At 39.4% G+C, this 12,812-nt stretch overlaps 1 protein-coding gene across 5 annotated transcripts in view; it reads right to left on the bottom strand.

The window, feature by feature from the left end:
• Nucleotides 1-12,812, bottom strand: part of LOC126873112 (G protein-activated inward rectifier potassium channel 3-like) — a 45,266-nt gene that overhangs the window by 2,693 nt on the left and 29,761 nt on the right. For 4 of the 5 annotated variants that reach the window (XM_050633653.1, XM_050633656.1, XM_050633657.1 and 1 more), the window contains one exon: nt 11,248-12,607. The exons of the other annotated variant lie outside the window; for it this stretch is intronic. The gene's annotated coding sequence lies outside the window, so the exon portion shown is untranslated. Of the gene's footprint in view, nt 1-11,247; nt 12,608-12,812 lie in introns of those variants that run through there. 5 annotated transcript variants of the gene reach the window in all.

Raw genomic sequence — 12,812 nt, 5'->3', positions numbered from 1 at the left:
TGGAGCGAAAATGGAATCGTTACACCACGCGAGAACAGCGAAAGTTCGGACCGTTATATTTGAGACGAAGAAAAAGAAAAGACGGGCCGTCGGATTGTGTTTTTCTAAAAACACGAAACCAGTTTACGCGAACGGAGACGCGATTAATTACGGACGTAATTTCCTTGTTTACCACTCGTCCGTCGTTTTCTTCCATTCGTTCGATGGTTTCTCTGAATCGATGCGTTCGATAGTCGAATTCCTCGTTGCCTTTTAAAAAATACTTTTAAAAAATACGAAGTTTACTCGAAACTTTGATACAGATATCGCAGAATTTATTTAATGAAAAAGGGGCAAGAAACGACCGTACTTTGTATATACTTTCGACAATCTTCTCTCTGAGTTTTCAAATACTCTGTAATATTTCATTCCTTCGGGATACGTTATATTTACGATATATTCATCGACGATAGAAACACATCTTTGCAAGGAACAAGAATGAGTAGAATGTACGCGAAACTTTACCAAATCGATGATCGATCTCGATTTTTAATTCTTCGACTCAAAAGTATCTTCTAAAGTAGTAACAGAAAAAGAAAAAAGTTCAAAGTGAACATAAGCGAATTTCCAGATAAAACCAACATAGTCGATTCTCGTCGAGAGTGACGATTAATCTCGCGAATTCTCTTTCGGGATAATAAAAATAGGAAGAGATACAAAGTATATATATATATATAAAGATTCTCACTAAGATTAAGACTGTTCTCATTGAAAGAGCGAACGTTTCCCCACGTTTTGCAGCTGGAGCAGCGCACGTAAGCGCGTCGCACTCGCAACTGTTTCAGATTCCCGGCCGTTGCACGAGATTGTGCCAACGGATGCCATGGCGTTTTCCTCTTATGGCGGGGATAATGCTGACACGGTGGCACATACGCGTGAACACGCGTGGCACGTGTACGAAACGCGTTGATTATTCGCGAATTGAATTTCGCCGGATGCGAAACGCAAAAACTCGCTGCGTTCACATTTTTCGCCTCACCTTCCAACCGTGTCACTTCAAAAAATCCTATTTTTCACGGAACACGCGATAACAATACCGAAAATCACAAATTTCTTTTCTCGAGAATATCTGGTTGTTTGAAAATTTCTTACTGTTTCTGACAATCGAGGGTATATTCTGCGTTACATTTAACAGGATTGCAAGAGTCACGAATCTCTGCCAAATATTTGAACGCTAAGTTTGAGAGAAATATCGTTTCTACTTCGAATAAGAAACCGAAATTGACCGATTGAAAAGATTGAAAAGATTAAAAAGATTCGTTGAATATAATACAGTATGACAAAGATCGTACGTGTCAGTTTCGCAATTTTCTTTCCACAATTTTTTATATGAAACGTCAACGGAATAGTTGATTTGATAGAAGTGGAAAAAGATGGGTCGATGGGAAGAATTCTAAGAGGCAATCTTGTTAAAATTCCTTCCCGAAATACGTAACAGGCTATCTCGTTAACGAGGCTTTTTCGATGACACTTGTAGTTTTTCGAAAGAAAAGATTGAATGATCAATTGGGCTGTTCCGGAGTGACTTCTATTCTAAAATAAAGAGGAGCGACAATGTTATAAATATAATATTTTAAAGTTGTTCTTTGCGGCATCTTGTGGTAACAAATTTATACAAGTAACACACATACTTTTCGAGCAGATGAACACGAACTGTATATCGGGACGATAAAATTGACAAATACTAATTTTTCTATACTTGACAGTTTCATTATACCTGCTAACAATCTGATAATCAAAAATTCCAAGGTAAATTTTGAAAAGAGATTGTTTCTACCAAGCGATCGAATTGACCCTTTAGAAAATGGTAAAACTATCATTGAAAATCCTCCGGCCACTCGACTCAAGTTCCAGCAGATGTACGTTAGCCTTCGATTATTGAATTGCCATCATTGAATTTGAATCTCTTGTAACGATCAACTTCTTCCACCTTCTGCAACGTTAACAATATCCTTCGTGAAACGGCTCGTTCGTGAAACGTGCAACTTAAAAGTCATCCAAACCAGTCTCGAGTCGTTTATTAACGAACAACTGAACCATCCCGTCGAAGAATCTGTCGTTTCACCTGTTTTTTAATGATCGCGTCGATCCTTCCAGTTTGACGACGAAAAGCAAAACAAAAAAAAAAAAAAAAATAAAAAAAAATAAAGGGTATTTATCGACAAATATCACGAATCTGTTGGTGGCGAGGGTTAAATAATTGCGGTGGGGTTTAATCGTGTGCGTGATCGTCGCCACGGGAGCAGAAGAGGGACGTTTCCGGTAGGGAGAGTGCAGAAACTTGCGCACGTAAGCATTCGAACCGCGATGATTAGGTTTGGTCGGTCGTTACGATGCGATTCTTGCGGTTGAATTCGCACGATCGGCAGATCTGCGCCAACAGATGATCCGTATCCGTCTTACCGAATAATTGGGTAATCGTGTTACACACTGGGCTTGTCATTGCAGAAATTTGCTGTTTAGCAGACGTTCAAATTTCCGTTGTGGCAAACGTGTGCTTCCAGCAGAATTTACGAGTTTTAACGGTGAACGATGCGTGTAAGCGGTAGATAGCGCGAAATAATGGCAAATTATTTCTTTAGCGGACAAGAATAATGAATTATATTATTAACGTTTTGTTTTATTAGCATCGAACGCACGAGATGTCTGAATTTAGCGTATGAATTTTCTATGAATTTTCTATAAATTTGTGGATCATCTTCTGCGTTCTATTCTCAGACTCTGAATTTCCTCTCTTCGCGTACGGATTTAATTTTTTTACTTGCACGTACAAAATCCCTTGTTACGTTACAACCTAAAAATAGCTTCTAGCGCTATCGTAAAACAGAAGTATCGTAAGGTAGAAGTAAAATTGTAAACGTTAAGTTTACACCAATGTTTCGTGCGATACAGAAAATTTGTATCTATATCTTTGCATACAGCTTACGCTTTCAACTTGATTAAATTTTTAGTTAATAATTAGTAGTTTCTTGTTTGGAACAAATTGGTAGTCCTGAAATTGCATTCTTGAATTCAAAGGAACAAGAAATATATTTTGAGCTGAAGTAAAAGGTAAAAGATCCAGCTTGGTTTCCATATAGTTGACAAAGAAGCGAAGAAGAAGAAATTGACATCTTGAGAAATATTCGTACGAATATACCGTATCTGTTAGCATAATTGATTGCACTATACGTGTATGCTAAATATATCTATATCATAAGTATCATATACCATGTATACCATATGTGATATATCTGATTCCACGTGTATCGTAAAAGCAATTAATAAAAAGCGTGGAATTTTCTGTTCGAAAACTTGAAAACCGTTAGTACAACGAATTGTTAATTAAATGGATGTCAAGTTTGGAATTTTTCAATTCTGGAGTATTTAAGGAGTATTCGAATGAAATGAAGCGAATTTAAAGATTTTAAAATTCAAATTATTTAGTCACTCAGCTGATATTTAATTCGCGCGTTTCGAAAGAGAAAACGATAAAAGCGCCTTGGCCGTCGTACTTTTTTCTCATAGGAGAAGTCCAAATGACTTTTTTATCGACCGATTTTATTGACACTTTTGTTACACGTTGATTCCCATTGAAATTGAATACAAATGTCAACGGAGCAACATGTATCCTATTCAAGAGACCACTCATTCACCTGTGTTATATACAGTTACGTTCATTGTCATTCGAACTACGGAGAATAAAGAAGCCGGTGATGTTTATCGATGATATCTCGAATAAAATAGAAAGGAGGCTGTTCTACTTTTTGCGTCGACGTGTACCAAAATTAAACAACCTTGAGAAAATCTCTGTTATCTCCCGTCACAGTAACGCGGTGTGGCAAATTTCTTCATACAAACGAATCAGACTTGTGAAACATTCAAAATCGACGAACTCGTAGGAACAGCTGTCGAGTAGCAGCTTCGAAGCTAATACAACGCGCTCTGTCTATTCGGCTTCGAAGGATAAACATCATTGTTAAGATGAACGGAAAACGGCTGACTTGAGGAACAAGATCAAGATTCGAAATAATTACGATACTACGTAGAAATTGCACAATGGAAAAGATTTCTTGGAAAAAAACTCATCATGTTCTAGACGATCGAAGCTTTCGTGACCACCGGCATCGTGCACGACAGCAGGTTTGATTTCGTGTCGAGTAGGAAGGAGGCTGACACGCGATCGGATGTCGGAAAATTCGCGTACTGCCGGCCATTAATCATCGATCATCTGACCGGCCGTTTCGTTGTCTTTCCGCGGTAGATCACGTGAACGAAACGATCGTCGTGCCGATCAATTAACGCATTCCCTCACGTCATCGACGTTTACCTTTCAAACGAACCAGTGATACCAACAGCAGCCACAAAAATCCATCCGATTCTCGTCTTATCCCGCTTGCTCGAATTGCGGATTTGTCGCCGGGCTTTATCGATTATTTCACGGAATTTAAATCGAAAAGGGAGAAAACACGCGCGAAATTTCTACTCACAGCGTTGAAATTCAAGTTCGAGTCATCGACACGGTTGGCCACGTGATCTTCGCCGCTTCACAGATGTCGTTCGATCGACTGCGTCACTTTTTGAATTACGAATTTCCCGCCACTGCAACGACGCGCCGTTTCGCGATACTCGAACGGTTTCGCGGCGATTTTTCGCGCACAGATCGTCGAGATTTTTCTGCTCAACGATCGAAAAGACCGGAGTGCGGCGAGGTCGACGTTGAAACCTGGTGAAACTGCGATCGCGTTGCCAACGAGCGTACCGAGCAGCGAGCTTGCCCAGTGACGTCAACGCACCTTCCTCGTCCGCCTTTATCCCTTCCATTTTCTCTCTTACCTAGCCTTTTCCTCCTACTTCTCAACGAGATCGAGGATCGTCGATCAGCATTGAGTCACGTACACATTCGCAACGTCGTCTTGCCTGACGACCTATGGCGTTGTCTCGTCTTCTTGTGTAGCGAGCCTTTATCTTCCTTTCTGCTTGTCGCGATTTTTTCTTTCATAAATTAGGGTTATTTCGTATTGCGAATATTGGAAGGTTTATAGTCTATCGTTTGGCAAATGAAGTAATTTTTGTTTAATTTCCACGTTAATTTACGGCAATTGCACGGTAATTTACTGTAATGTTAGTGAATCGTGTGTGTGTGGTAAATAACATGTTCTAGGTTACAGAATTCTACCGTATAATTGTATAACTCTACGTGGAATGGCATAATTATGTAGCTTGTAATTTGTAAATTTGTTTGGAAAATTTTCTTTCTCTTGCTAGCAAAATAATCGCGTTATTGCCATGTAGAGGAATTTATCGGTACTGGTAAGTTTCAACGACTTCCAAAGTTTCTCAATCGCTAATAATATTATAGTTGAATCGTGCAAAAGGGCTGAAATATTGGTTTATTAAATATTAGTAGGAATAACATTTGCATCACTAATTTCTCTCGTCCATCGATCTAAATCTTTCTCCTATCTATTAACGAAAAATTATTCAAATTTCCTATTTCGTGTCTTTTTTCAGAAACCTACCGCTTTTATTACTCGCGTATATATCACTTTATGCTTATTCGTAAGTTTAATATCATTGAATCACTCGGAGATAAAGTACCGTAATTTCTGAAATAAAGCAACAACGATTACTCGAAAGAATTCTCACAATATTGTTGATTGAATCGTCAATTTACAATTGTTATTGTCCCACTGAAATTCGATCGGAAGTTTCCAACGAAAATGGCACTAAGTTAGTCTAAATTCCACAAAGTCTGCGCTCGATCAACGTCACCAATGGCTGAAGCAGAGTTATCGATTCGTTAGTCAGACTTGATTCATAAGCCTTGAAGAATTTATGAGAATTCATAGAAGCAGTATGTCGGAGATGCTACGCATATTTGATGAGATTTAAACACGCGAACCATGAATGTTGATTTTGGCATTGGGTTTTTCGGCTATACTAATCGAGTAGTTCTCAATTACTCTGTTGCTCAAGGTATAGAAAGTCGTCACAACTGTTAGACATCTTCTCCTTCGCTTGAAATTGTTTTCTTAGGTCTCGTTTAAATCAACCAACCTATCCAAATTCAAGCAATTAAGGACGAAGCCGATAATCCGCCAGAAGCTTCTAAATAAATACTTCCCCGAAATTAAACTTCTCTCAAGTTCAGGAAATCGTAGAATCTACTAAGCAGGTAGAAAGAAAAAAAAAATAGGAATTTTTGAAATTACCATATTTATAGCGGCGATGTACGAAAACATAATTCAACGAGGCAGAGCTGTCGAAGAAAAGATTTCGGACGAGATGTGTCAACCGAACGTTGATTCTCAATGGGTTAAATAAAGCAACGAGACAATATCGTTCAGTAAATCAACAATTTGCAATGATGATTGGCCCACTAAAATTCGATCGTGTAGGCTGGTTTTCAACAATGCTTCCAATCTATTATTTCATTCGCATAACGCTGCTCGTTAGATAATTTTTCGTTGATCGCGAGATCGTTTCGCGAGCAGAGCACGTGCGTACACGGTGCATCGGCTTGTGTGCACACCGTACACGCTAATGTGCACTAACATGGGCCAGTGTGTACACTGGTATCCACTAATGGGGGACACACTTCGCCGTGATAATAACCAATTACGTCAACGAGGCCGGAGGGCACGACCATGACGTTTCGATGAGTGCCGTCAGTACTCCGACAAGCAACGATCATCATCTGGCCTGATCCGTCCAAATCTTCCTTCTATGGGCCATCGATTTTCATATTCTACCATAACAGATACTCGATTCGATGCAACCAGGGTCATTGATATTTGAAACTTTCATCAACGTTAGAATTATCGTACAAGTGGAAGTTACCAGTTTGCGTAATTTTCTCATCCAAGTTTCACGGATCCGCAACGTTGTTTATAGACTTGAACGACTCTTTATAATCTTTCATGGAAGATTTGTATACTTGAAACAGCGCATTTTTGTGCAATCGATCGTTTCAGGTTCTTTGCATTAAATCGAACGTATACTCGTTGAAATTTTTAATCGAATGCGTAGAGATGCAGGGATATGATATTGCATAGTGAATGAACGAGGAATATCGTCCTCCGTATTTAAGAATATTCAGAATTTTCAGTATTTGTCAGATAAATCGTATCGAAGATGTTTGAGATAATTCGTAAAATTGAAAACCAAAGAGTCGGAATTCCATTAATTAAGAGAGGAAGGAATAAATCAAGTCGGGATATACACAGAATACGTTTGATGTAATTTCCAGAAATTTGAGAAATTTGAATCATTTGCATACTCGCCTCCGTGCATGATTCACGACTTAACGAATTTCCTGGACAGCTGATTCACTATTGAATGAAATCCACGTGAGGGCCGGTAATTAATTATAACTGTAGCGTCATTCATTCGTACGTATGTATGTTTTCATGGAAGATTCGTAACTTTTCTCGTAAATTGCACGAGAAAAAGCGTGCAGTACGCGCGTTGCTATCGAAATGCACGAGCTGAATCGGTTTCAAAAGTGTGACGACCTTCGAGTACGGCTATCTTAGTCACGATTGTTGTGAAAATGAGGCAAACGAGCGCGTAATAAAACTCTTTTTCAAGTAATCATTCTTTTTCTCGCCCTCGAACATTGACAATGATTTTACCGCTAGAAAGTACCAGTGTCTTCGTCGTGGCTCGTCGAGGTTACCATTTCTCACCTTGTGACACTCATCCTTGCCTTTTATTGTTGCGTGGGGATACTAAAACGTCTCGTGATACTCCTCCGCTTTGGTTCTTTGACCTTTTGTTCGCGAAAACTACGAATCGTGTGATTCAAATTGTAATTTTTATTTTCACTAACCCTTATTTAGTTCTTTTCTCGTTTAAAATTAAATTCGAAAAATGTACTCTTCGGTTGGGTTGAAGAATTTCCTTTACGATAAATACCGTGAATCCGTCAATTACTTTTCCGTTCAGCCAATCGCGTACTCCTCTGTTCTTCTGAAATAAAATCTGCAAGCAGATCCCTCCTGCACGATTGAATTCAATATTACTGATAGAATTTTATCACGAGTTAGAAACGATCAGTATCGATAGAGCTTCTTCGATAATTTTAACGACAATACAATTTTAATAATCGTAAAACAAATGAAATTTTGCAAATTACGAAAGAGGAGTTTACGATCTGCAACTTGTCGCATAAATAAATAAATACAATGGTAAATATTATTAACAGAAAATTATCGCAGACACGAACAATTCTACACGTAATTTTACAGCGCTAAAAATTCCCAATAAGATCTTTCAATTAAACTTCTTCCATGATCTAGAAAGTAGCTGTGGCGTCAATGACCACAATAACCGAGGTTTACCAGGTGTAATTGCTATTGTCACGTTCTGCAATCGCGTTATCGCGAATCTCTCAGTTTCTTATTCAAAACAGGCATTGTCTGGGCGACAATGAGCAGCGTCTAGAATGACAGCACGAAGCACGAGAATAGAGAAACGACGAAGCGTATTACCTTGCAACGCGAATTGCGACATCCTTCTCTGGTACTGTCCTCGGTCTGATATACCGATTATGCGTTTGCACTAGGTTGCGAACACCGATTTGCATGTTTCTATTCACACCTCCAATTGCAATCGAGCTAGCTCTTCCTTCAATTAACACCGATCACGATCTTCCATGTGTCATGTGGTTTAAAGTTGTATTATCTTCAAGCAACTAATTACTAGGTCGTGGATACGTAAAGTGGAATATCGCTGTGGTCGATTATCATTCGTGTTAAAGAAGAATAAATTTTGCAGGGATCATGCACGTATATTGAATGTTAAGAATGTTATGAAATGTTATGAAAGTATCAAACTTGTGTTAGTTATTGTCACGTATAATCAGGAATACTCGCGCGTTTCTTTTTTTTACGTGAGTTTGAACTCGAAAATAGCGACGTGGAAATTGTTGGAAACATCTTTGCATTCGTGTGAGATTACAGTCCTCTGTTCTACCTGGACAGTGTTTCAATACGTAAATAATTACTTCAATTTGCTACCTTTGACGAGTATGCTCGTCATGCGTAAAAAGTATGTACGATTTGCTGTTCGAATTGCAATCTTGGTGAAAACTAAAATACATTCGTAAACTTTAAGCTGTTTTGAATATTTGCGCGCCAGGACGAAATAAAACGAACAAATAGAAAGATGTAAATAATTATTACGAAAGAAGCGTATATAGTGCGAACAATACGACACATTTTAGGTACCTGCTTAGGTCAAGCAGGTCGCGATGGCTAACTGGTTAAAAGAAATCAGACTAAATTGAAATTTCAAGGTAGGGTGACTATGAGACAGATCTGCGATATAAAATATATTCAAAGCGGAAGATACAAAGGCGAATTATTATTTTGCGTGGGCAACGTGACTCATCCACTTTCGATCTCTCACTTATTCAAGACACAAAGAAGGCATACGATTGGAAAGTTTTCCATTTGCGGAATTTCATATCCTACTACCTATAGGAAATTAAAATTTCATAGGAAAAGCTATCGAAACTAGAAAATAGAATATCAGGAGATATATTCGAAGCGAAACATATAAAAATTTCATCTGAACAGCGTGGCTCGTTCGTGATTTTCGATTTCTAGATTTGTGTGCAAGGGTGTTTCGTAACTGTCGTTTCCCGAATTTCCTACTCTGCTTCAACGAAACAAAAACGAACGTTTCACGGTAGAAGAATGTGCGAAGAGCGACCGTGTGAAAAGCAACGTATTTTCAGCATAAAGTATACGAAGATAAGTAGTCGTTTTATTCGAGCAACGTGACTCGTCCACTTTCGATCTCAGTTGCCTCGAGACACAGAAGAGTACACAGCTTGGATGCATCGCGAGCTTGCGAGGCAGGTGAAATGTGTCTGGAGAACAAGGACACACGGCGATGTACTTGCACGAAGCTACGTGCTCGAGGAACTTGATAGCTGGTTTAGCGTGTTTCGCGTGGTGTCATGGCTCGTATGTGTGGAAACTTGGCATAAGAAGTAGGGGCGAGGAGGGAAGAGGTTAGGCCGAGATTAAACAATTGACTGGCGTGATAACGAGGGCACTTCCCGCCACTAAACTCATCCTGTCGTGTCGTGTCGTCTAACCTACGTGGCTCTCTGGATCCACTTAATCCTCTGCTCATCCAACTGCCCTTCAGGCCATCGCGTGTTGCATCATAACGTGGAAATGCCTCCTCGTACACCTCGCTACGAATTACCTTCGTTCCAAGCGTCGTGGAAATGTAGCTGAACAGCTTCTTGCACGCGACAACTTGGCTGTTGCCAATGCTTTGTATTTTATTAGTCGATTAATTCGGAGTCATCGCGTTGAATTTTAACCAGTTAGCTGTTTTCGACGAGTTTCGAATGCGCAATTTATTGTCTAAATTGTAATTTAATAATTGCATCAAATTGCAGTAATAAAATTAACAAATAAAACGGTGGTTTCTTCGCGACTTAATTCTTGAGAAGACTTATTAGATATCCTACTCTTTTGATTTTCAATTAAAGAAAAATGGTGCTGAAGCCAAGGAAACGAGAGATTCTGAAATGGTAATTTGGGTGTTTTTAATTAAGGATGCCCAGGGAAACCATATAAATTTGGAGACGCAGAATTTGAGTAATTGTTAAGTGAAAGCTGTATTAGATTCGAAATACCGAAATAGTTTACATACGTAATTTAGGTTTGATGATCCTTATCGAACAAATGAAACTTAAGCTGTAGTTGTGATTTGTTTTGGTTAAATTTTTGTTCCACACTTGTACCACAGAGTTTCGTATTTTATTATTTCGATAGACGTGTTACGCGTGTATAGGACGCGAAAGTTTGGAATTAGTTTTTCTACAGTTTTTCTACAGATTCGTTTTATGCGAGACGGATAACGAAGCCGATGTCAGCTGATTCAAAGATACGATCAGTAAATGTCGATTAAATTTCACAGCGACCAATAGGAACGACAGTCTGCGTAAAAAGGTCAGACAGTGTCTGGCCTTTAAAAAATCATTCAGTAATCATCGCGGTTATATTCCACTGACTTACTTCGTACGATATCCTTCCGAATGATCAAAGGGCTCGTACAAATTCGTTCTTTTTCTGCAAAAAAAAAAGCGAAAGAATAATTTCTAATTTTCACAATGATCTTCTAAATTGCATCTTTCCTTTTAACAAAATATCGATCATATCGCGCAATTAAATATCACAAATGCGAAACACGACAACTCACTTTTCCTGTCTTTTAAATTTCCAAACTCAATGAAAGCAAAATTGAAATCATCATCAAATTTCACGTGTACGTCACTTTTCGTATTATTTCATACGCCGAGTCTCGGCACTTCTGGCTACTACGATCATTGCCCACAGTTGAAAAATTTGGTAATTCGATTCTTATTATAATCTTATTACTATAACGCATGTTGCTACGGGAACAAAGTTTCTGGCGAATTACGATCAGTGCGCGACTCGTTGATGCGAACGTGTACCAGAGAGATAAGGTTAAACGAGCCCGGAAATCGTCAGTTAAGTGACACGGTAGAACGATCTTAATGGCGATAAGGTAAAAGAAATTGTCCCTTTCATTCAATTTAATCCCGCGATTCTCATCGAGAGAACAGCACCGTGCGTCCGAATGAATCGGATGCTTCGCATTCCAAAACAAGTCCAGGAGCAGCCTCGCGACTTCTTCCCTTTTGCGTGACATCGTAACGTAAACCTTCGAATATTCTTTTAAACAGCAGATATCGGCAGGCGATACCGAAGAAGAAGAAGAAGAAGAATAAGAAGTCTTCTACAGCTTCACGTCTGAATTTCGCGTTCGTTCTAACCGAATCGAGGAAGACGAGTTAATTCGTCGCTCGAATTTCCCAATCTCTTACGTATTAACGTTTTTACTGTTCGATGAAAATCAACTCAGGTCTGTCGTCGCTTGTCCGCGAGTCGTTCGTGTCCTCGTGATCCGATCCATCGATAGCTTAATTCGCGCCGATGAGTACGACCGGTTAAAATGGAGAGCGAAGACGATGGAACAAGAGAAACGATAAGCGTAAAGAAGCGAAAAAGAGAAAGCGAAAGGCGGAGTTCGTACTACTTCGATCGTTGGAATCGTGCAGGATGCTGGCCAGTTAGTCGAACTTAAACGGCGCGTATGTATGAAAACTACGCGGCATGACGTCTTTGTGTCCCAGTTAGAACAATTTAGAGGCCCAGTTGTACGGCGAAGGCAAGTTGTTTTAAGAGGGCACGATCGTTGCAAATCGCCCGGCGAGTAATTGATCCTCCTCCGAGGCAATTTAGCCTCTAGAAATCTAAAGCTTCTAGCTCGTTTTGGTCCCGTGGTTCATCGATAGCGGAACGGAAATCCAGTCAATTAGAAGATGTCCGAGATTTTCTGCTCTTTTTGCTTCCCCCTGGGCCTGCTGACGTAAATGCTACGTGTGTGCGTGGAATGGTTAACGAACGAGGGGGGTCGTTGATGATTTAATGCAATCTCGTTTCAGGTCGTTCAAGGGGGTACTCTAATTTCGAATTTTCAAGAAAACCATCTCTCTTCGTCTGTTTTACGAAGACGTAGGTTCTTGAAATTACACCTGCAAAAGCATTTTTTCGAATTCGTAAAATTAATACTGTCGTGCAGATTCAAGAAAGACGGCGAACAGCAATTCGAAACGATATTTCTAATTCCAGCAACCATCGTCGAACGATTATTTCTTATCTTTCGTCCCGCGAGACACGAAAGAAGTCGCCAAAATCTGACTCTGTAATTTCAGAATGTCACCGGTTTTTTTTTAAATT

Source organism: Bombus huntii, chromosome 14 (assembly GCF_024542735.1).
Source record: "Bombus huntii isolate Logan2020A chromosome 14, iyBomHunt1.1, whole genome shotgun sequence".
Lineage (NCBI taxonomy): Eukaryota > Metazoa > Arthropoda > Insecta > Hymenoptera > Apidae > Bombus > Bombus huntii.
This window is presented reverse-complemented; position numbering and strand designations above follow the sequence as displayed.